Source organism: Lissotriton vulgaris, chromosome 3_1 (assembly GCF_964263255.1).
Source record: "Lissotriton vulgaris chromosome 3_1, aLisVul1.2, whole genome shotgun sequence".
Taxonomy (NCBI): Eukaryota; Metazoa; Chordata; class Amphibia; order Caudata; family Salamandridae; genus Lissotriton; species Lissotriton vulgaris.
The window spans coordinates 1,058,509,992-1,058,532,639 of NC_141689.1; the positions used below are offsets into that span (position 1 = coordinate 1,058,509,992).

At 42.0% G+C, this 22,648-nt stretch overlaps 1 long non-coding RNA gene across 1 annotated transcript; it reads right to left on the reverse strand.

The window, feature by feature from the left end:
• Positions 1–20,392: 20,392 nt before the first annotated feature.
• Positions 20,393–22,419, reverse strand: LOC147727390 (uncharacterized). Its single transcript, XR_015309473.1, has 4 exons — positions 22,378–22,419; positions 21,662–21,720; positions 21,190–21,286; positions 20,393–20,462 (listed from the first exon to the last, which is right to left on the reverse strand). It is a non-coding gene; the product is annotated as an uncharacterized LOC147727390 (long non-coding RNA).
• Between the last annotated feature and the right edge of the window lie 229 nt (positions 22,420–22,648).

Consider the following 22,648-nt stretch of genomic DNA (forward strand, 5'->3'; position numbering starts at 1 on the left):
CAAATAGTTTAATGCTGATTATTTGACACAAAGAGGTAATGTTAGTGTTAAAATCACACTTGAGGAACTGGGAAGATATCAGGCTGGAAAAGGCACATTATTATAGTGTTTTAGAGGAACAGAAGAACGAGATACAGTCAAAAGCATGGGAAGCCTTACAAGCAGTTAGTAAGGCCAAAGATAGTAAAGGGTTTTGGAAAGCAGTAAATCAACCTTTATTCTCCACTACATTGCCTGACCTCACTTGTGCTGTTTAATCTTAGGTGATGTATCAATTTGGCATTTTGTAAGTATCTTTGATAATGGAAGTATTCCTGATACCCTTGAGGATCTTTTGCTAAACAGAGGTAGGTATTTCCATTGAAATTTGATTGACATAACTGAAGGCAGAAAGACCCTTAATAATAGCCCCTCAGGGAAAGCCTCAAGCCCCATTGGGTCCCCATAGATTTATTTAAGTCAAATTTAGATCTTTGCGTTCCCATTATTACAATGACCTGTTGGCTGCCATTTCTGACTACTTGACTGTGTTCTGGAAGGTGGCTATTTTTGCACCAGTTTATAACACGTGATAAAATGAACTTTAAATGTTAGAGGCCAATCTCCTTATTGGCTTCAATCACCACAGTTATGGGTAGAGTGATTCTAGGTAGAATAGAGAAATGGGTGTGGGAGAAGGACATTCTATTTGAAATCCAATATGGTTTTTGCCAAGAAATTGGCACGGTTGAGCAGGGTATAAATTCAAACCTAATATTGCGGAAATCCGACCAAGGCAAGGAGAGGTGCCATCCATATGGCCTTTATGAACCTCTCCTGTGCCCTTGACACTGTGAACCAGTCAAAATGTTGGGCCATTTTGGCAACTATGGGGGTAGAGTCTGCTTTAATTATATTTCTCAGACATCTCCATGCAGACACTGTGGCAAAAGTATGATATGGACAAAATGGGGAGTGCTTAACTAAGATTAATTCCAGCTGGGGAATATGACAAGAATGCATATTAACTCCTTTTTTATTTCTTCCATACAAAACGCACTTGGAAAACACTTGTCCACCAAAACAAAGCTGTGCCTCAGAATGGCCCTGCACCCATCCTCATGTATGCAGACAACGCCGGCCTTCTATCGAGAACTGCAAATGGACTACAACGTCTCCCTGTCCATTTTAATTACTTATTTTATGTTTCAGCTGGTGTTAAACTAAATCATTTATTATGATCAGTAGTTTGTCGAATACAAAATCTATGTGGCACAGAATAACCTTTGGTTACGGTTGACTTTTTTAACTACCTGGGCATAACCTCTGAAGCAGGTTGATCCTGGGGTCACTTGCTCAAGATGAGGTGCACGAAACTTGAAATGGCTGTTGAGGCAATTGTTCCTTTTCTTCATATCTCCAGCATAAACCAATTAAAGAAATGATTGAGTTGGGATGTTTGTCTCAGGTGTGTGTGGATGTACCAATTCTGTTGTTCTCCAGAGGCTTGAAAATAATTTACTGCATAGGTTACTTTCAGTACTAAAGGGTACCACCATTTGTATATACCATGTTGAAACTGTAATTGGTTATATCAAGGACATTGTGGGAATGGCCCCATTGTTGTAATGGTTTAGGATAAGGTGAACCCTGAAGCAGACTTCTCAAATTTGATTTATTTGTTTATTTTATTTCTGGTATTTGTAAAGCGCGACACTCATCCCATGAGATATCACGGTGCTGTAAAACAAAGGAGACTGCTGAGGACTGTGCTGGGGGATTAGTTTTTGGGGAAAAGGTGAGTTTTTAGTTTTTGGCGGAACTGAAGGTAGTTTATGGTGTGTCTGAGGTCTACAGGTAACTCATTCCACCTTTTGGCTGCCAGGTATGAGAAGGCGCGTCCGCCTGTCCTTGCCTTGTGGATGCGCTTGGATTTGGCAAGAGCTGAGTGATTCGATCTTAGGTTCCTGTTAGGGACGTAGAATTCAATTCTCCCTTGGAGGATAGTGGGGCCAGTTCTATGAAAATCTCTGTGCGTGTGACAGAGTATTTTGAAAGTAGCCCTCTGGCGCATCGGTAGCCAGTGAAGTTTCATGAGGCATGCGGATGCTGAGTCTCGCTTGCCTTTATTACAGACCAGTTTAGCCGCCTGATTTTGTAGGACCTGTAGGCGGGAGAACAGTTGTTCGTACATCCCTTCGAATAGGGCGTTGCCATAGTCTAGGCGGCTGACCAGTAGGGCTTGAGTGACTGTACGTCGACAGTCCAGGGGTATTCAAGGGAAGATTTTTGCCAGTAGTTTGAGTATTGCGAAGCCTTTGCCCCAGAGTGATCGTATGTGATCCTTCATGGACAGGGCGTCGTCCATGATGATGCCTAGGTTTCTGGCGTGCTGTTTTGGGGTGGGGGCTGACCCCAGTGAGGGTGGCCACCATGTGGCGTTCCATGTAAGTTTAGCTCCTCCGAACAGTAGTATCTCCGATTTGCCGGCGTTTAGCTTTAAGCAATGGTTACGCATCCATAGGGCCATTTCAGAGAGACAGCTGTGTAGCTTTTTCTTTGTTGTCTCCGACCCTTCATCCATTGTCACCATCAGCTGTGTGTCGTCGGCATAGGAACATATGCCGATGCCCCACTTTCTTCCACTGTCAGCCAGAGATGAAACATAGACATTGAAGAGAGTGGGGCTCAGCGAGGCCCCCTGTGGGACCCCACAGCCGATGGGATAGGGTTTTGAGTAGAACTGGCCCATGTGCACGGCCTGTGTACGATTGCTAAGGAATGATCTAATCCAGTTTAATGCTGTAGATTGCACTCCTTTACTCAGGAGGGTGTTTAGTAAGCAATCGTGTGATACCGTGTCAAACGCTGCTGACAGGTCAAGCAGTATCAGAGCCACAGTTCCCCCTTGATCTGTGATGCATCTGACACTGTCCGACACTGCCAGCAATGTTGCCTCGGTGCTATTGTTGGCCCTGAAGCCGGTCTGGGAGGGGTCCAGGAGTGAGTTGTTTTCCAGATACCGGGACAGTTGTGTGTTGACCAGTTTCTCCAAAGCTTTGGAGAGGTAAGGGAGCTGAGAAATTGGCCTATAGTTCTCCGGATTGGAGATATCGGATCCAGATTTCTTCAGAAGGGGGGTCACGGATGCGTGTTTCCAGGCTTCCGGAAAGGACGCGGTGGTGAGTGATTGATTAAAAAGTTTGGTGATAAAAGGGCAGAGCGTTGGTGCAATTTTGGAAAACACAAAGTGGGGACAAGGGTCCGCGGGAGAGCCGGATTTAATTGTCTTCAATACCGCTAATACCTCGTTTTCAGAGAATGGTTGAAAACTAGTTAGACGCGGTAGGTTGCCTGCGTCTGGTTGGTCATTGCATTTGTCTGGTGTTGGAGAATGCTTGTCAGAATTGTCGGACAGGGTAGGGGTGTTTGAGGGGGCGAAGGTAGAGTAAATTTTGTTGATTTTGTCAGCAAAGAAGGTGCTGATGCGTTCACAGGCCTCGGTCGAGGGGGTGAGGGTTTGTGAGGTGCTGGATGGGTTACTGAGCTCCTTCACTATTTTGAACAATTCTTTAGCGGAATTGTGGTTTTCCTGGATTCGTTGAGTGAAGTATGCTTTTTTTGCGTCTCGGATGGCTAGGATATACTGTTTTTGTTTGGTGACATAATTTGCTCTAGTTTCCGAGTCTTTTGTTTGTCTCCATCGATGTTCGTTTTTTTGGCATTCCTTTTTGAGGCTCTTGAGGAGAGGGGTATACAATTTTTCCGTAGTGGTTGTTTTTTTCCTTGATTGCCGCATAGGGGCTAGTTTGTCTAGCGTTTGGCGAATTCTGGTGTCTAAAAGAGCGGCATTGCTGCAGATGGAAGAGTCGTCCAGCAAAGTGACGTCTGTCTCAAGAAAGTGGTTTTGAAAATTAGAGTCATTGATTAGTCTCCAAGCTCTGTTGGTGATAAGGGGGGTGGATCTGGGCTTCAAGGGTTTACCAAGGAGTTTAAATGAGAAGGATAACATGGAGTGGTCAGACCAGGACAGGGGGAGGATTTCCTTTATGGTGGGCGATTCAATATTAGTGAAAAGAAGATCCAGGGTATGCCCTGCTGAGTGCGTGGGGCCCTCAACCCACTGTTTGAGTTGTAGAATTTCCATGTCATATTTCAACTGGGAAGATCCGGGGGCGTCTGTTTTTTCGTAGTGGACGTTGAAGTCGCCGACGACCATGTAATTTTTATGTTTCAAGCAGAATGGTAGCAGTTGGTTCAGTAGTTTGGCACCTACGCTGGCTTGTTGCCCTGGGGGGTTGTAGACAACTGCACCGTCTAGTATGATGAGGCCCTCGAGGAGGATATTAAATGGTAATATCTCATGTTCGGGGTAAACAGTTGTCGTTTCCGCGAGGCATGTTAGGTGATCTCTGAAGATCACAGCGACTCCACCTCCTCTTTTTTGGCCTTGTCTGTTTTGTGTAATTATTTTGTATTCGGGGGGAAGAGCATTAGCGAGATCTGGAGCGCTAGTGTCAGATAGCCAGGGTTCGGTGATAAAAACCAGGTCAAGGCTCCTGGATGTCAACATGTCCCAGATATCCAGGGCATGTTTAGGTAGGGATCTGGCATTAAGGTATAGGCATTCCAATTCCAGCTGATTTTTAGCGGAGATTGTGTGGTGGTCAGTTGGGGATTGGCCCATACTAGACCAGCGACAGGCGAGACAGGTGATAGGTCCATAGGATAGGCCGGGGCCAGTTTGGATACATAGGTGAGGTCTAACACCCGTGGTAGCTTTGTTGAGGGCTAGTAGTTTACTGCGTGTATAGCAGATGGGTATAGACATGGATGAGTTGGGGCCTGTAGGGGGTATAGCCCCTAGTCCCGGTCGGTCGCGGACGGGCGCAGACGGGCTTGCCTTAGGCACGCCTTCGGCGCGCAAACGTCGCGCCCGCTGCGCGACCGAGGATTACACATAATTTATGTTGCTCTGAGGTTGTGGAACGAGGGGGTGTGGCTGGGTGCCCTGACACGGCGCCTTTTATACGCGAGTGTCTGGGGGCGTGGCCTGAAAGGGGCGTGGCCTCCGCTCGTGGCGGGAGGGCGCGAGGGGGAGAATGAGTGTAGCGTCAGCGCTGGCTCCGCTGCGTGCACGACTGTTCTATCAGGTGAGTGAAATTAAAACACAAGCAATCTGTGACAGTTAATTTCTTAAAATACAAGTAATCTGTGACACAAAATTTTAAAAAGATGCTGCCTTACTCCCGGCTTCCGCCTCAGGAGTCAACTCTCAGTTTTTGCTGGGTGCCCTGACACGGCGCCTTTTATACACGAGTGTCTGGGGGCGTGGCCTGAAAGGGGCGTGGCCTCCGCTCGTGGCGGGAGGGCGCTAGGGGGAGAATGCGTGTAGCGTCAGCGCTGGCTCCGCTGCGTGCACGACTGTTCTATCAGGTGGTATTGTTTGACTCATGGTAAGAGCGACAAAATTCCCTGGTTACTCTGTGTGGAAGAGATTTACCCTAGGATTGGATTCCCTCAATATTTTAAAATTCCGGATATGTTAAAGGAGGTATCCAAATGTCAACTCAAAACGATTTACTTGAATTACTGTGACAAGCAGCAAAAGTCAAAAGATGTGCGGCTGGTATCTGTATGTTCTTTTCAGCTTCTGATTCCAGTTGGTGGCCTGCCTTATATTTAACTGCCATTGAACAACCTCAATTCAGGTTTTTGTTTTACAAGTCCATTTAGGTAGTGCACTTTCTTGTGAATTTCCACTGTTGACGACTGTCTGTCCACGTGATTCTATGTCAGAACATTCTACCTGCAACTTTTTGCTTTTTTGCACATTCTACAAACCAATCTATCAGCAGTTTTCGGCCACTTTGTTTCAACAGGAGAACCTGTGACAATACAAGATTACCTTATAATTTTTACAGTGACTGAGTTCTCCTGAATTTAGCCATAGAGTTTTTTTTACCAAGACATTAATTATTAGAAAAAGAGATGAATTCTTACAATACCTTAATTTATTGGACGCTTTAACATTTTTTGGTTGTAAGTGTTTAACATGTTTCTAACATTTTTTGTGTATTTTGTTATGACAAATACTCCTATTATTTTCATGCCGAATAAAGTTGTGATTGATTGATTGAGTCTAACTTGGGCAGATCATCGCAAGGACCCATAGTTTTTTATGCAAAGTCCAATCTACAAAGATAGCTATACGGAGATTTGCATAACAAAATAATGCTTCCTTGAAGCAGGTGCTAAGAGAAACACTCCAAAAACATTGTATGTTTCCTACAGAGTAGTATTTCTATGGAAATAACTGCCTCTATGTGTCAAAATATCTTCAAGGATATCAGGAACACTTCCATTATCAAATATGCTTGCTAAATGTTGCACCCACACCCCCTGAGATAAAACAGCACATGTGAGGGCCGAGCAATGTAGGGAAGAATACATGGTGATTTACCACTTCCCAAAAACCTTTAGTATCTTTGGTCTTACTAGCTGTCTATAAGTCTTCCCACACTTTTGACGGTATCTCTTTCTTCTGTTCATCTAGAACATTTTTATAATGCAACTTCACCAGCCTGACATCTGCACAGGGTCCTCGGTTGCGATTTTAGCCCTAACGTTAACTCTTTGTGCGGAACAATCAGCATTAAATTAAAGCTTCTGCAGGGCTGGATTTTACTTGGAGCTTTGTTAACTAGGAGCCTTGTACCTGGATCCTCAACCTCTGGAAATAATTAGGTGAAAACACCCATTATTTATTATCAATTCCCTAATAAAATTACACAGATTGATTTCTTACATTTAAATATGACATCACTATTTCAAAAATCGACAAGGTGACAGTGCTCACAACTTTCCCTTCCAGACAAAAAAAATAAATCCAAGTCAAAAACAAGGGGATTGTGATCACTCAAAACATGTGTGGAATGTTCAAGAATTTGTCTAGGAACTGTATTTTATACTGGAAGTGTATTCTTATGGTAACAATCTTATGCTGAACCTCTGCCTCATGTTTGAAATATTGTGCACGTCGCTAAGCAATTTATGTGCTTCCTAGTGCATGGTTAGTAAGCAGCATCAGCAGGCCATTCTTAGGTCGAGCATTCAAGACCTCTTGTATATACTTTAGTATATACTTATATACTTAAACGTGTATGTACTTTGTGGGTTCTGGAGGTCAGCTCTATGACTTGTCTGCTTCCGCTTAGGGACTTTTTTTCTGTTCCACTGCCTCTATTTAACTGTCTTGATAGAAAACGACCAGCAGATGTCAGTAAAATACCAGAATCACTTTAGCATTCTCTAGACCCCAGTCCATAGAAATAGTCTTTCACGTACACCCGTAGACAATAATATTTTCAGTGGTATGACCACCGAAGGCCCTGATTTTATATTAAAAACAAAGCTTTGGACTATAACATTTCCCGCTGAAAGCAATTTTTCTCTCCATGTGTTCTCATACCTGGCGTGTCACACAGTTTGGTGCTTACTTTCCCTCCATTTTAAAGAACAGTAGATGTTTCAGCACCCAGGCTAATGTGCTGCATAGCTAAATACATATAAGGTCCCAAAGGCGAGACCGATTGCATAGCAAATGCTTGGTTTTAATACACATGGCTGTGAGCTACTTTCTCCCCCTTGAGCAACACAAGGCAGCACAGCAACTTTGGTTTGCTGTGCTGTACTGCGCCGCACTGCATTGCACTAAAAAATAATAATCCGATCCTGCCTGATCAAAACAGAGGCAAAGGAAGTGGCACTGCCTTAATCTAGAGGGGGACTGGAACCAGCTGTTGAAACTGAGTTTCTGTGTTTTCCAATGACGGTCTCATACTTCTTGATTGTAATTTAATTCGATTAAATGTTATGGAAAATTCTAAATAACGATTCTTAGTTTTAGTTTATGAAAAGTCCAGAGCACGTTGGACAGTTTTTAAAGCTTTTTGCCTCATGCCTGGGTCACCCATACTGGCAGGGGAACAGAGGGCACGTCACCAAGAGCAAAAATAGCTCTTGCCAAAACAGCAAGACTCCGGAATAATGGCCGTGACAAAGTCCAGGCGTTGTGATGTCCTGGAAGCTTTCCAGTGGCTGTGGACCTTGTCCGGGAACCTCTCCAGTGAAATGTAACCTCCGAGTGTTTAGATGACATCAGCGCTCCTGGAATGACACGCCAAGAACATCTCATGGCAGTGGAGAAATCTGTCATTACCAGAAGTTGGAACCAAAGCCAGAAGACAGCTTTGGATCAAATTCTAAGTTTTGGGGTACGCCAAGTTCATTTGTTCTGTCAGCCGCCTGCACATTTAAGGTCGCAAAGGAAATAGGAAGTCAGGACTGAAAGTGCACCCCGTCATGTGTGCAGTGCAAGCAGCCTTATTTTGCAAAAATGAGAGGACTGCGAGTCACGCCTCTAGTGATTTGTAGTAAGCCACCGACTTTGTTACATTAAAGATGCAGACCTCAAATTAAGACTACAATTGTGCACAGCTGCGCAGCCGCAAAGTAAGCAAGCGCCAAAGTCAATAAACAAACGGCTTGCTTGATTCAAGTAGTAAATTGGCATACGCTCACGTAGCTTAGGTAAGTTTGGCTACAATTAACCCCTAAAGACAGCAGGGCAAGCGAATACAAATACTAAACTGGTCTTTGTTTATTTTATTTTTTTTGAATTCCGAACTAGTTAGCAAATGGAAGCGTATTTTATCGTAAATGTACTGCACTGTCGTCTCTGAGTGATTCTTTTGAATTTAAAACACACCCTGGGACTCTCCTGAGGTGTTCTTGGACAATTCGAATATTGATGTTTCACCCTTAAAAAAGTGTTCATTCCCTTATGGAAAAAAATCCAGCAGTCCTTTCTTGAGCCAGAGGACTAATTATATGTATTACTCAGCTCGTGGTAATTCTTGCAGATATATTATTTTTTGTCAAATTTCATAATGTATGTCGTATTATTTTGCTCCATCTTTTCTTCCAGCAGTCAGTGCTGTTTTCCACCATCAAAAATCAATATTTGTATTCTGTCTATATGTACATAATCCATAATTTGATTTTGATGCCATAAAACAACACTGGCTGATGAAAAAAAAGAAAAGGTCCAAAATATCACACCCTTGCAATATCCAGTATGGTGCTAAAGGACACCTGAGGTCAAATTAGCACCACTTGTGGAGTCTATATAAAATGCTAGCATGGAAGGGGGGCATGGCTGACTGCCAAAGATGGCGGACGCACACTAACTGAGCTTTGATCGCGGCACGGTCTAAACAATGACAACAAAAAGAACAATGTCTCAACCGGTATGTCATTCAGGGAGGACTGTTTGTAGAAGATGTTAAAATCACACAGGAGGGAAAAAAAAGGGTGAGGGAGGCCAAGGTAGAGTGGAAAGGTTGGTATTTGCACATAGTTGTAGCAGCACTGTGATACAACTAGATTGCAGTAACCATAACAACCAATTGTGCACTGGAAGTGTTGGTGTGAGTGAACGGCGCAGTGACACATGTGATTAGAGAACAACGTGAGGCGGTGGAAAAACAGTAAAAACAATAATTCGTAGGGGTCAAACAATGATTTTAACAAATGCAGGTACAGTTTCATTTTTTGTGATTGACCCTCTAATAGCCGCAAATGGCGTTGTGGAGTTGACTGCATTTCGACCTATTTAATTAAAGGTCATCATCAGGACGATGGTTACTTATTTCTTGAAATAGTTCTGGGGGCACTATAAGAGGGAAAGAATCCAGGGAAAGGAATCCTCTTTGCAGGAACCGCTGCAGGGCGTCAATAGAATGTAGCCCCGGGGATTGGGAGTTGCGGTCTCGCCGTGCAGGAGTCACGGACCGGAGGAGAAGTGAAGTCCGTGTCTGGTGTAGGGATCAGTGCTTTGGGAGTTTACACAAATGGTCAGGTCGTGATCAAAGGAGCCGGTATAAATCCGAAGGGACGAGTAAAGCGTAGGCTAAAATTCAGAGGTTGCGGAGGATATTCCTCAATTAATGTCATTTATTTATAATGGATACTTGAAGTTCTGTGTATCACTCAACGAGCTGACACACGAGGAGCAGAGTGGGATAAATGTGAATGCTGCTCAACGATCTTGACAGAAAATTGATTCAATTATGTAAAGCGACCTTCAGGATGGCGTCTCTGGGTAGCACTGTCGATATAATAACGGGATGGTCTAGGAATATCCTCCACAAACTCGGAATTTTAACCTGCTCTGTGTGACAAATTATATGTTGGACCGGACTACATTTTCACGCTCTATAGGTATACACATCCGTATACCTGACATAGGATTTATACACGCGATCTATCGGCTTGGGTAACTCTTTGTGCCGATTTGTGGGAACGAAGTCTCACCTTTTACAATGACACAGATATTGTTTGTAGTTTTTCCTGATGAAGGCGCAGGTTGCGCCAAAATGTGTGTTGAAGAAGATCCATCTCAAAGCCACTGTTCAGTTATCTTTGTCTTTGTATTAACGCTATCAAATCTTACCAATTTTCTATTGTATTTAAGTGTGGATTTAATGTAGTATGTAATTTTGTATTATATTCATGTTGTCTTTTTATAGATGGTTTTTGTCTGTCTGATAGTACCGATGTGTCATACACATGTCCAGAAATGTTTTTAACATGAAAATAATAAAAATGTGGAACCTTTTTTAGGATTATGTTCAGTTGACACTGAGTTAATTGCACCATGTCTGTTCTTGATGTGAGTCCTTGATTGTTTCTGACCACTTGACTGCCTAGGGATTTACCCTCAAATTTATTATGCCCTGCCCTAGGAATCTCATATAATTGCAGGGGTTCCTTGTTATCTACATTAATTAACCTCTGATGGTAATGGCCATCAACCTCCCGTGTGATTGCGAATATGTTGACTTCAGCAAATGCTGTAGCTGGTTATATTCTAATTCTAATGTTGCGTGGTCGGATGGCCCTGCACCAAAGAAAAAATCCTTTGGGGTTCACAGGTGTCTTTTCTTTTCTCCTCATTATCGGGAATTACTCACTTTGCAGTCTGCTATGCTATTTGATATAAAATGTGTGTGGGGTAATGTTTGGATTTATGGTATGGAATGTGAGGGGTGTGGAGTCTGACGCCAAACATTATAACATTCACTCCCAACTTATATGTGTGGGGGCCAATGTGGCCTTCATGCAGGAGACCCACCTAGATAAGGTAGAGGGGGATAAACTGCACTGGCGCCGCCACCTTTTTTGCACCTCATACTCCTCCTTCTCTCAGGGTGCAGTGATTTGGATACGTCCCTATTGTTTTGTTTTGCTTACCAGTCACTTATCTATAAAGACGGGAGGTATTTTTCTTCTGTGGGGAAGACTAGATGGGCAACCGTTAGTGATGGGCAGTCTCTATGTGCCCATGTTAGACTTAGAAGCATTTTTATCCTACCTTTCTCCCCTTATGGCTCAATGACCAGCAGTTAGGTGGATACAGGGGGTGACTTTAACTGTGTTCTTAACCCAACATTGGACAGGTTGCATCCCCCCTATCTGGCACCCCTGTAGTCTGCAATGCGAAGGTCCTCTTGGATTGTCTATAGACCTGAATAAAGGTGATTCTGTGGCAAACCCAACAACTGCAGAAGAAATAATACTCATTTTACACCCCCCCAGATGGTGTGCATGTCTGACTGGATCGTATAGTATGCTCCTTGGACATTATAATACAGAAAACATGCACATTGTATCTAGGCAAGACTCCCTCTAACCATAACCCATTTTTCATGGATGCACATTGGCGACATTGCCAACACCAATCCCCAGGTGGAAACTCCAACCTTCATTGCTGGAAGATAAGGCATGTAAAGATTAACTGGCAGAGACAGTCAGACCATACTTTATTGATAATGCAGGCACCGCACCCTTCTCTCTGATGGAGTTGGAGGCCGTTAAGGTAGTTGAGTGAGGGACCTGAATTACCACTTTGGCTGGATCCCACCTGGCCTTTGACAACCAACTACATGAACCTGAGAAAATCACTGCAGAGTTGGGAAACAAGGGCTAAGACTGACCCTGCCCTTACACAGGGCTTGGAAAGGAAAGGTTAAACCAGGCTGCCCTGATAGAATGACTTAGATGCCTTGACTGGACCAAACACCAGATGCATAGGCACGCAGCACCTGACAAACCAGACCAATTCCTGGCCAGGCTTGTCACGCTATGTAAGCAGGGTGCTCCAGTTGCTGCCATCAGGGGAGAAAACAGGGTTCTGCACAAATCACAGGGGGACATAAATTACATTTTCCATCCATACGATACCAAGAGGGTCCCCACAATCTATCTGAATCTAGACACGGGCCCTTTGAGGCAGTGACCCTATCTTAGGTTCGACATGACTACCAACGAACCCTAGAAGGCCCCATTATAGAACAAGACATTAAGGAAGTGATCAGAACGCGCCTGAGGAACCACAACACGGGCTTGGATGGGCTGCCCATCAAATTCGATGCAGCATACAAAACAGTCTTTGTGTTGCATCTGTGGCAGGTATACCTGGATGCTAAAGAATTTGGCTCCCTCATGCCCACCCAGCATGAAGCCTTAAAGGGACGATTTCAAAACCGGGATGTAATTTGGAGAACCCATCTTCCTACCATCCAGTCTCTCTTTTATCCACTGATATCAGTAGGATTCATGCTGGTCATATTCAGCCCCTCTTGCCAACACTGATCCACCTAGACCAGAACGGTTTTATCCCACGGCCTAATACCTCTTTAAACATCCAATGCCTTTATGCAGTTAGGGAGATGGTGGACAACCTTGGCAGAGCCATGGACTTTCTAAAAATCCAGATGGCCTTCTTTATAACCCTGCCATTGTCGCATTATTCAAAATGGTGATGCTGCCTCTAGTGCTCTACTTTTTCTTCAATCTCCCTGTGGAAAACCCTGCTCCCTCCATCTAGGACTTAGAGTTCCTTTTTATTCACACTCATCTGGGAGAGCGGGCAAAAAAGAGTTGCTCTACACACTCTAACTTTCACCAGCACGTGGTGGAATGGGAGTCACCAACTTTAAGCAATACTATCTCGCTGACCGGCTTTAATGGGTGGGCCTTTGGCTGGCACAACATCTTACAGACAAGGTGGAACCCCGAACTGATATCTGCCTGAACCACCTCAATTCCTTACTACCCCTGGGTTACGACCAGAGATGCCAACTCCTTTTGTGGACGGCATGAGAATGTCTGTGACAACGGTCCCTTGGATTATCGCCATATGACCTAACTCCCCATTTATCTTGTTTAAAGTGTTCATGGTGAGGGACTGAATGCTTAATGGGGGCACTTTAGAGAGCCGTGAGACAGTCAGCATTTCCACTCTTTAATAAAAGGGCACCAATGTCCTTCCAGGACCTCCTCAATCTCTAAGACCTGCCTCATGGGGCTTTATAGATGTTCTGGTCACTTAAGGCAATGCTACAACGAGATTGGGGTACCAGGGGAACAGAGTCAGCCCAAGATCCACTATTGCTTGCCCTGCACTCGGTTGGACATCACAGGTGGCTCGTAAAGTGTTTGCACTCGGCCTTCACTAGGGACCCACTGACAGCACTATCCAAACGGTCCAATATCTGTGAAGACAAAACTGGGGCAAGCATTACGTGATGAAGAATGGCTTAAAGCCCTAGAAAATCCCAGTAAAATACCTCTAAACTCCAGTTATCGACATATCCAATTGTGCCTCCTGCGCAGGGCCCACCATACCCCACTCTTATATTGAATCTACCCCTCTGTCCCCGACGACTGCCCCTACTGTAGAACAGGTCCAGCAGATGTGACTCACATGTTCTGGAAGTGCAGAGCACTAGGAAACTATTGGGACAGGATACTGTGAGACATAGACCAAGCAACGGGGAGAGAGAAGCTAGACACAGCTCAGCAATATCAACAATATCTTCTTGGTTTGTTCCCAAGCACAAAAAATAAAAAAAGTGATGACCTGTATCACATACCTCATCCCGATGCTCGCAAAGCAGGTGGTGGCGGTGAAGTCTCCACTAAACCACTCACGGACACAATGGCGTATTAGGTAATCTAATGGGAGCACGCTGGAAAATATCACCCTTCGAAGGGAGGAGAGGCACAGCTTGGGAAAATAGCCCGTAGCCTCACATAGGGATGTGATCCTTCACAACCTTACCACTCACCATGATGATGACTCCAGGCCACCCTAGGCACCCCCCTCGGCCATGTCTAAACCTAATTTCTACTGTTCACATAGTCATACATTATCACAGTAAGTGACCCTGCCTCCACGCTCCTTGGCTATACAACCCCACAAATACCCTACAAATACCTATGACCACCCATATGATGAAAACAAATAAGTGGTGGTGAGTCTTTGGGTGAGGGGCGGGGGTAGTTACATTTAAGAAATGTTTCTTTTTTCTTGATATACTCATAAAAGAGTCAATCTTTTAAACTGATTTCACCATATCGAGCCAAATAACTCTGGAAGACATAATTGCACATGTTAAAATAGCACAAAATTATGCTTGCCTTCCCTACATGTCACCTCATGTTCTTGTATCGTAACTACAAGAGATTGTACATAAAAATATATTAACAAAAAAAAGGACACTAGCATGGAAATGATGGGTGTGTTTTTATGACTGGAGTAAAATAAAATATATGCATCAAAAAAATGTAGACACGTAATATTACAATGTGTTTTATTGCACAGGAAAGCACGCCATTTTTATACTGTCTAATGGCAAATCATAGGTTTAGTAGAAATTAGTGCAGTAATGATTACTGACCTAATATTCTGACTATTCAGCTAGAAAGTATTACAGTCTTAAAGCAGAGAAACATTCCTAAGGAACCTGTTTCCTCAATTTTCTTCAAATTAATTGCATTCCTAGGATGCTGTCTCTATCTTTGTAACAGCCTATAATGTCGAATAAATTCTCTGCAGTTCTTTATTTAGGATCACATGTTCCCCGTGCTTGCCTTTTGCAGGGGAAATCCAAACCTCAGTTTTCCACCTGGCTTGTACGTTTTCTCTTTCCCTTTTTTGTAGAAGTGGAGGGTGCACAAAACAATCTCTCTTCAGCCTACTTCCTATATTCAAAATGGTTCCTTTCCTCTACCATTTCTCCATCATCTATGTTGTAAACTCCAATCTCTGTCTCTGCCTAAGCCCCAGTATAGTTAACCATATACCTACTAATGCCCTAATCTTTCTATTCCTACCTAAACTGTAGTATCTATCTTCCCCGCTAACACCCCACTTTTTTCACTACACAGTATAGCATACATTTGACTATACCCTATTTACCCCTTTCAATGCTGATACCCTACCCAGGTCTATACCCTGCCCTTGCATATACCCTATTTACCCCTTCCACTGCTGATACCCTACCCGGGTCTATACCCTGCCCCTTCATATATACCATGTTAACAACCTCAATGTGAGAAATTGAGTTATTGGCTTAGGAAGGTGAGAACCCTTCTCAATCAACAACCGCAGCCCTTGTCAGGGTGAACCACAAAAGTCACTAAATTAATCTGTACTTAGACCTCTGGTAGCTTGGCACAAAAACAGTCAGGTTTAGTGTAGAGGAAAGGTGTATATTATTTATGCAGCACAAAAACAGCTATGAAGTGGCAATAGAATACAAGACAAATCCAAAGCCAATTCAGAAAAATAGATTACATGTTAATAGATACAATTAGACCAACGTGATAAAAATACAGTTAGTAGGACTGGAGATATGCAATGTTTTAGGTAAGTATAACACTTGAAAGCATAAAGTACCACTCATGATGATTTAGTCGTGCTAGACCAGGGGAAAGTCACAAGATCAGGCTGACCACAATGGAGCATGGGCCAGATACAGGGACATGGTTAGTTCAGCTGTCAAAGAGTCCAGTTTGCGGTGGAGAAGGCTGCGAGGAGCAGGGAGAGCATCGCGGATGGTCATTGCTGTGGTACGAGGAGCAGGCCTGGCATCTCAGACAATCGTTGCTGTAGTGCGAAGATCCGGTTGGAGGTCGCAGACGGTTGTTGCTTGAGCTTCTCATTGGCGATCACCAAGATCTGTTATTGCTGTAGCAGGAAATGCAGATTTTGCTTTGCTGGTTGTCACTGGTGGCAGAATCTTGATTTCTCGATGCAAATGGGCCTGTGCAAGGTCATGGAGGGCCCAATATTTCAAGATTTCACATTCTTTCTCAGGAGGAGCTCTCCTGGTGTCAGCCATGAGTCCAGGACCTGAGGAGGGACCTCTTGGGGTTCAGGTACTTACTCAAGCATAGACCTGCATGGCTAGGTAAGTCCAATGCTGCAGGTCAGCAGGTCAGCTGGGCAGTTGCAGGGAAGCCTCTGGAGCTTCTTGTGTTCCTGTAGCTCTCGACAGGAGGTTATTCATCTGAGTCTTGAAATCACTTAGGTTACCCCGGGATGACAGGAACAGGTCTAGTCTTTCTTCTCAGAGAGCAAGGCATGTCTCAAGCATCAGGGCAGTCCTAAGGGGAGCAAGGCTGGCCTCAAAAAGCAGGGAAGTCCTGTGGTAAAAGCGGGGCAGTCCTTTGGTAGAAGCAGGGCAGGCCTCTGGGGACCAAGGCAGGTCTCAAGCAGCAGGACCGTCCTCTGTGGATCAAGGCAGTCCTCCTTCTGCAATGTCCCCAGGCTTAGGACTGTACCGAAGACTGGCTCTGAAGGTCTAATATTTATACCTGATGCCAGCCTTTGAAAGGGGGGATGGTCCCAATGCTAACCCCACATTTGTTTTTGAAAGTTCTTCCCTTCCCCTGTCAAACCGCCAAGAAATCTGGGGTGACAAAAGACTACAGTTACTTTGTGAGTGCAGGAAACAAAGCCCTTTGAAATGCAATATGGACTGGGTATGCATCCACCCTCAACCATCCTGGTAGAATGGCCCATCCTGCCTACATCCAGTCCCTTTGTCTCACTGTCTGGCAGGAATACACAAACCCCCAACAGCAGGTTCATTCACAGTAATGTAACCCAGAACTCTGGCATCAGGCACCAAATGGTCAGGGCAAGGAAATGCCAACTTTCTTAAAAGTAACCAACACCTACTGTGCCAAAACTGACTACAACTTTAAAGTTAAATTCATTTGTGGCCGCTTTAACCAATAAAGACGGTCAGCATTTATTTTCAATTTTTTTATATAAAAAAGTCATCATACACAATGCTATTCTTAAATGTTGTACACAAAGGAACAAGTACAAAATTCGATCACACACAATGATATTACTTTGCCCACCCACCAACAAAAATCACAACACAACAGTGGATACAAAAGGAAAATCACAAACAAAGTTGAAAAATAATTCGAAACAGAAATAACATTACAAGGAATACAATCCAAATGCTAGTTCTTATTTTTCAGAAGTCCAGACCAGGAGCATAGAATGATTAACAGATACATTCTTAAACACAATTGTTTAAATTAAATACTGCTGCTCCGTTATCAATGGACAGTGCACCTCTAGGAAAACATGACTTGTTTCTTTGTGTACAACATTTAAGAATAGCATCTTGTATGATGACCTTTTTATATATATTTTTTTTAAATAAATGGTGACTGTCGTTATTGGTTAAACTGGCCACAAATGAATTTAACTTTAAAGGAGTAGTCAGTTTTGGCACAGTTGGTGTTGGTTACTTTTTTGCGGCTCAGCCTGACTGACTTTAATGAGCCCACCCCCTTTTTTTACTTTCTAAAAGAGGAATTTGCACAATTGAGAATAAAATCCAATGTTACTATTAAAGAGGATTTTTATATGACAATTCATTTGAGTGTAAAGATGATATTCCTACCTTTTATCAATCAAAAGTTAACACTTAGTAAATGTAATAAGGTAACATAATGTTATCCAATGGGAGATATAGGCCTTACAGTAGTGAAAAACACATTTTGGAGTTTTTCACTACAAGGACAGGTAAAACTTAAAACACATGCCCTACATATAAATACAATGCACTCTGCCCTGTGGGCCACTGGGGCCTACTTTAGGGGTAACTTATATACATTAAAAATGAAGGTTTGGGCCTGGAAAATATTTTATTTTGCCAGTTCGAAATGGTCATTTTTAAAACTGCCCCACTGGCTTTAATGGCAGGCCTGAGACATGTTGAAGAGCTACTTAAGATGGTGGCACAATAAGTGCTGCAGGCCCACTAGTAGCATTTAATTAACAGGCCCTGGGTACAGATTTTACCATAAACTAGGGACTTATAACTAAGTGACATACACCAGTCAGGTGTAGGCCAATTTTAGCATATTTTAGGGAGAGAGTACAAGCCCTCTGGCACTGGTTGGCAGTGGCAAGGTGCACAGAGTCTTAATGATAACAAAAACACAATTAAGAAAACAGGAGGGATGAAGGCAACGTTTTTGGGGAGAAGACCACACCAAGGATGTAAGGTCTAACACTACCAATACCCAATTCTTCTACCCATGTCTATCACCTAGTAGCTCCATAAAACTGCATTTTATTTCTAACATGATTATCCTGAAAACAAAATCATTATTAAAAACAAAAAAAATATGAAATGTAAACCAGGAGTCTTCTCTTTGAAGGCTCAATTCACAAACTGTTTTGTACACCTGATTGGAAGAGTGTGCAAGCAATCATCTGTGTGAATAAGTGCAGTAAATGTAAGAAATTTGCACTAGCAGACATAACTTAGGCCCTCACATACAAAGCTATTTTAACAGTCTAGAAGTCTCTGATTTTTTAAAACATTTTTGTATTCACATAGCCCGAATTTCAATGCAGTAACAAGTCACAGAATCGCAGTTTGGGTTTAGGAATTTATATAGAATCAGTATTTGGAAGGGATATGTTAAACGCGTCCCTTCCAGATACCAGTTTCTTATGGAGTGTATTAATGTTGGGAAACCGAAATCCAGTCGCAAAACATTAATATTTTACCACTTTCTCAAAGGGAAGCGATTTTCAAACAGGAAGTGGTCCCGAAGGGACCCCTTACCCTTTATAAATGTTGAGTAAACATTTTTTTAGAGGTAGGCAGTGGTTTTTTTAACCATGCCTGCCACTAAACAGGCTTTGTGTAATTTTTCATTTTTTTGTAACACAGCCCACTTTCTCTTGAGGAAAAGAGGTGAGGTTAAACAAAATATATTTATTTCTTTATTTAAAAGCAATCACTGACATGGTGGTCTACTGACCCTCGCAATTCCTTTCAATGGAGCCACTCAGAATGGAATGGCTCATAATTTGCAATCTCCCTCATATATATTAATGAGATAAGTCAAATTACGACTCACTATGCTTCAATTTTTGAGAACAGACCTATAAGTACATAGGCTGGTTGGTAAATACCAATGCATTCAGTAGAAGTCGGTGTGCAAATTTTAACCACTGCTACCAAATGCTTTATGATTTCTTAAATGGAACTTTGCGGCCTTAGGGCCTTGTTTAGAGTTTGGAAGATGAGACAGAATACACCATTCTCCAAACTCACGGTCTACTCGCACTAATAGAAATTGAGAGATCCACGATATTTCTACTGGCTTAGCCTCAACTAACTTTTCCGATCTAAACTTTTGACTTAAGGCGCACAATTGCATTGGGCCATCAGTAAAAGTATCACAGATCAACTCATCTATTTAAGATGGACGTTCAGACATATTCTCTTCCTATTCAGGACTGCCAAGGAAAGACTGGTGGTCTTGAACAGGAAAGCAAAGCACTACTCCAACGCACTGGGAGAAAACTCCCAGCCTGTTAGGGACATTTTATTTTTATTTTTTAAAACAAATGCTTATGTTTGGAGTTTGTTTTTACAGAATAAAAATTTGCTATGAGGCTGCACTAAACATGGTGGCAGCTCAGCAAACTTTCAGTGCCTTCAAAGGAACCTCCGTGGCACTGGCCCTGCTAAAGGCATGGATCTCTCCACCTGCTTAGCAGAGGTCCCTGATGACAGTTAGTCTTCAGCAAGTGCAGGGGAACATATCCCTTTGCTGCACTGGTGGATCAATGAACCAGCTGTCATACTCTAATTAGAGGGTAGAAATACCTTCAAGGGATTTTGATTATGAAATTTGGATATTTTTAACGATTTAAATCTAAGACCCACATAAATGACAGTCTGTAAATAAATTCAATAACGTTTGTTAAATAGATCAATTCAATGTGGTCACAATATGTGATCCAGACATAAAGATCGGAAAAACCTGGGTGTATGTAAAAATATTATATTTTATATATATTGTAAAACATAAATAGGGTACTGAAAGTATATCAACAGGAGTATATGAAGTACATATATCAGAAATCAAGCAAATTCATCATAACCGTTGTAAACGCTTTTCTTCTATAATGGAATTTGGTGTTTTAAATCCAGGAAGAAAGAGCGTAGGTCAACGTTTCGGTCTCTATAAATGAATAGCCGAGACCATCTTCAGGACAGAAAGAATATACAAGATGACCCCTAAAAATAGTATAAAATATCAATTAGTATTCATACTTTTTAGTGTCTAAACTATAGGCAGCTATATATTATATATACTTTGATCACAAACATATCACTCAGATTTTTAGCATCAAAAACAAATAATTTAAAAGTTATACACATAACAAGTAATCTGTTTATATAGTTGCTTCATTTCACAGAAAATATCTTAATAAAATCATTTGTATAATCCAATAATGATTTGACAATTGATCGCATTCTGAATACGAAAATAGACATTATAATAAATGACTATGATATCTATGCCTATGTATTAGGAGAGTTATACACTGCATCAATCATATTACAATACATATTAAACATGTGTAGTCCAAAATAATCTAAAAGACCATATTAAACAATGTATAATGATACCTGTACAATATGTAGCAGTTGATTTGTCCAGTTAATGAGACAGGTGCCCAGCAGGTCCTATAAACATACTATCAAATGGAGCGAGTCACTAATCAAGAATGTCTCACTGTCATACTTATAAGAGTAATGAAAAGCAAACAAATGTCAAAATGCCAGCAAGTCAACTCAGAGCTCTGAATCCATTAATGCATTAATGTACCTGATTAGATATTGTGTACGCCAATTAGTCAATAAAAATAAATACATAAGTCTATTGGATTTGAAGTCTGGACTTTGAAGCAATAGCTTCATGTGCACATAACTCCTGAGCAATGAGGAAACTGATAGTCACCTTAGAAGAAGTTTCACAACAGGATTGTCGGAGAATTATTGGAAAATTGACGTCCTTAATGGTTGGAACACGATCATGAAATTCTAAGAGATGAACTCTAAGGGATAAATAATGTCCATTAGCTTGATCTTAAAGGCTAGTCAGGGATAGAAGACATATATCTATTTTGCATAAAGCTAACAAAAGTCATTATGGGTCTGCAGACAAAATTAATTAATAATACACTGGAATACCATTCAGTGTTGTATTAAGGTCAAATAATCATAATCTATAATGGCCGATGTTTGAAGTTTTGTTAAAACATAACTGTTCATGGTCTATAACTAATCATCGTATCAATACTGCAGTCTGAAATGATAGCTTGGTATCATATTAGTAATGTATTGCGTGCGCAAAGTGTGCATGATTGAATGGAATACATACAGCTAATTCTGTCACGGTATGAGCATTGTACCATAAAGGAATGGATTACCTGAAAGTAACTTGGACAGAGACGTCTGAGGTACCCACTTCGTGCCAGATACTTAAAACCTGATAATGAAGCATGAATATCCATAAATTAGTATCCGCATTTAGGTCACATGGTGACTTATGTAATAGTTGCTACAATTTATTATTAAGTCTGTTTGAACCGAGGCGCAATATTCTGCATCAATCTAAACTGAAGAATCTAGCAGAGCGTGACCATACACTTGCATAATTGAAACTGGTATATGGGGCTTAAAGTAGTGGACGCAGCTTGCTGAAATATACCCAATGATCATCTAGACAAAACATCACATCTTGTGCATGAGTTTGGGATGCAGACATTGGCTAAGCTAGTAATCTTGCATATTGAATCAATCTAATAGTGTATCCTTAAGAACCATATGCGAAACTTGTCAAGATCTAAAGACATACTTATTTTGAAGGATGATAAGCTAATGAAAACCAATCCAGAACACATTAATAGAGACATTAGTATCCCTCATAGAAATGCCGTACGTTTAAAAAGATCGAACTATTCAAAAGGATAAGCGCATAGTTTTTTTCATAAAATGCAGAAAGTGGATACACGTGTGTTCGTCAAGATTTCTTTATATTTTGATCAACACTAGCAACACCTAATAGAAAGGAGAATCGTTTTAACCAAATTGTATTACTAAGCGTTAGTCTCTAGTAGCGTGGTTATAAGGGATGTGCACTCACCTCTGGAAAAGCAACCGAGCGTGGAGTCAGCCTGCTTCAAAGTCATAAGCAGTATATAGCGCGTCGCCTGTACCTTTATGCCGAATATTTGGAGCGCAAAATAAGACTAAAATCGGGCACAGCGGCCATTTTGAAAAAGAAATGTATGATTCTCTCGGAAGAATCACAATATTTTTAGCGGCCATATTTGAAGAGATTACACCGAATGTATTACGGTGTGAAATATTTATATAGAGAACATATCATGAATTGGCAATAAATAAATACAACC